The sequence below is a fragment of the Chaetura pelagica genome, unplaced genomic scaffold (assembly GCF_000747805.2).
Source record: "Chaetura pelagica isolate M959 unplaced genomic scaffold, ChaPel_1.0 scaffold681, whole genome shotgun sequence".
Classification (NCBI taxonomy): Eukaryota; Metazoa; Chordata; class Aves; order Apodiformes; family Apodidae; genus Chaetura; species Chaetura pelagica.
In genome coordinates this window covers 208,976-212,039 of record NW_009951983.1, presented here as the reverse complement: position 1 = coordinate 212,039, position 3,064 = coordinate 208,976, and positions in this window count along the sequence as shown.

The following is a 3,064-nucleotide window of genomic DNA, read 5'->3' as shown; positions in this document are numbered from 1 at the left end:
CGGCACTGGCTGGGGAGCAGGGACAGGCTGAGCAGGGAGGAGGAGAGCCTGAGAATCCCCCATTTCCAAGGTTTCCCTGCAAAGAAAGCCCAAGACCTTCTCCCATCTAAGCCTGGTGAAGAACCAGATGGACAGAGATGTTGGGAGCAGGACCAAGGCTCTCAGCAAAGGCTACAATGAGGCAAAGACTTGATCACAAGGAAAAGAGAAAGAGGAGAAGATGAGAAAGAGCAGAGTGAGGCAAAGGTGCTTGGAACTCACCTCGTTCACCAAGGAGGAGAAGGCAAGAGCAGTGGATGAGGGAACCTGCTGTGGGACTGGCTTTTATACTGCTCCAGCCTGCCCCAGGCCCAGGAGCACCTTTGCTCATGGAATGTGGTACCAACCACCTCATCCAACATGCAAAACAGCACAATTACAGAAATGGGGACACTGCTTATGTTCCCTGCAACTCTGCCTTTTCATTTCCCTGTCCATGACAAGCCCATTCAGCAACACATGCTCCTTTCAAGTGACAGCATCAGAGGCCAAAATGTTTCCAAGAGAAATGACACGTCAGCACCAGCAGATGATGCAGCCAGTGATGAGGAGTGTCCCACCTCAGCAGCTGATGCCATCCCCTTGCCCTCAGGGGCCTCACTTTAAATTGGTCCCTGAGCCCAGGGCTGCTCATCACCCTCAGGCTCAGCCTGGACATCCACACAGGAGGGTGGGCACCAGCAGCCAATGTCCTTCATGCTCTCACTCACACACTGCCTGACATCGCCCTTCTAGGCAGGAGAGTTCTGCCCTTGCTTTCCAAACTCTCTCAGGTTGAGCTTTGATCTTGGCAGAATGTGGCCTGGGTTCCTCTGGCATCTTCATAGAATCACGGAATGGGTTGAGTTGGAAAAGACCTTAAATATCATCTAGATCAAACCCTCCAGCATGGGCAAGGGCACGTCCCACTAAACCAGGTTGCTCCAAGACACATCCAACCTGCCCTTGGATGCTTCCAAGGTTTGGGGCTTCCACTACATCTCTGGGCAACTTGGGCCAGTGTTTTACCACTCTTACACTACCCAATGTCTTCCTAACATCTAACCTAAAACTCTCCTCTCCCAGTTTAAAACCATAACCCCTTGTTTTCTCACTATATGGCCGTATAAAAAGCCCTTCCCCTGATTTCTTGTAGGTCCTTCAGCTACAAGGAGGCTCCTACAGATTCTTCCCAGAGCCTTCTCTTTCTCCAGGTTGAACAACCCCAACTCTTTCTCTCCTTCATCCCAACCTGCCTTAAGCAGCCAACCACCACAGGTTAAGCATGGAGACTCTTCCCCTCCTGACACTCTTTACTTGACACCTCTGACAGACTTGCAGGAACTCCCATGTTCAAGGCACCTGCTGTCCAGTGGATACAAGTCCTTCTTCCTGCCCAGGTCTTTGCCACAACCTCTGCTGTAGCCACCCTGACAACTGGCACACCAGGCATGACTTGGCAGGCTGGGCACAGGACACCCAGCCCTGCTCAGCAACAAGCAGGCTGCAGCAGCCTGGGCAAGGACAGTCACAGGAGCACAACACCAAGGAGGCCTCCTGCTTCACCTGAAGCACCAGCAGAGGACAGGATCAAAGCTCTCCCTGGGGTGTGGGTTGGAGGGGCTGAGAACAGAGCTGGAAGGAACCACACCCTCAGTGTCCCCAGCTTGAGGCCTGGCTGCAGGGACAAAAAAGCCTCTGCTTGGCAGCTCTGCAGGCACAGCCTGCACAGAAGCTGAGGGAACTCTCCCTGCATGGCTGCTCCAGACTCATGTCCCTGCAGGGACAGTAACACACACAGGAGGACTCTGCAGCACTTCATGCTTTTGACCTCAAGGCTGCTCCAGGGGTGAATAAGGTGCCAGTTCTGCTCCCTTCCAGCCCCCCAGAGTTTCCAGGATATGCCACCAACACTACTCAAGCTGTTCAGATCAGGGAGGATGAAGCCCATGTCCAGCCCCTCCCTTACCCATTTTACACACATGTTCTCAGCACATCCCCACTGTGCACAATTCCAGCAGAGGATTCAAACCTCATGTCCCACATATGTCCTGGCTGCCACATGTCCCTTCTGTTCCTTGGGGGCTCCATCCATTTCCAGGGTATGGAAGAAATGGTTGAAGGACAAAAAGACAAGGACATATTGTGGGTGTTCACGTGAAGACAGAGCCCTGGCCAGGCGGGGGTCACCCTGCATAGAAATGCCTTCTAGCAGGTTAATGGGTATCACATCAACTGGAAGCCAGTATCCAACCTCACATGATGCTGCTGAGTTCCTTGGAGGAACTCCTGGACAACTTTTACATATTTAAATACAACACACATTGCTCCACCAGCTCAGGTCTCTTCCAATGACCCCGTCATTGAGAGCACAAAGTTCCTCCAGGAGCTGGAGGACAAATCGAGATACAACATTTACCCGTCCACTTATTCCCCTCCACAGAACCATTTCCCTCTGGGCAGCTTGGATGGGCAGCCCAGCAGGGAAGGAACACCAGGAGACTCAAGCTACAATGCAGCACCAACTTTAATGAGGACAAAGACAGAAACAAAGCAGGGCAGGGGGAAGGGACCCATGCCAGGCTGCTCCCAGGGCAGCTGGCACTCAGGCCCCTCTTCACAGCAAGGGGACACACGTCTCCCTCCCACACACATGGGCAGAGGAGGGCGAGCAGGGCCCCTCTCAGCTGCCTGCAGGATCAGCCCATGGCACAGCACAGCAGCAGACAACAGGCACTCGTGATGCAGAGGTGAAAGCAGCAGAAGCAGAAGACATCAGCTGGCCCTGTTTCCAGGCAGCCCAGGCTGGCACCTTGCAGGAGACACAAGGCTGCTCAGCCCAGCTGCAAACCCTGGCCAGCAGCTCTGGCCTCAGGCCAGCACCTTTGGGCTTTGGGCTTCCTGCTTGAGGCATCACTGGACTCACAGCCCAGCTCTAGCAGGGCAGGCACCTCCTGCCGTAGCGACCACCAAGACCACCAAGGTAAGAGAGATTGAAGCCCCCAGAGTTGATGGGAACTCCATCCTCACTCAGGATGTTGCCCAC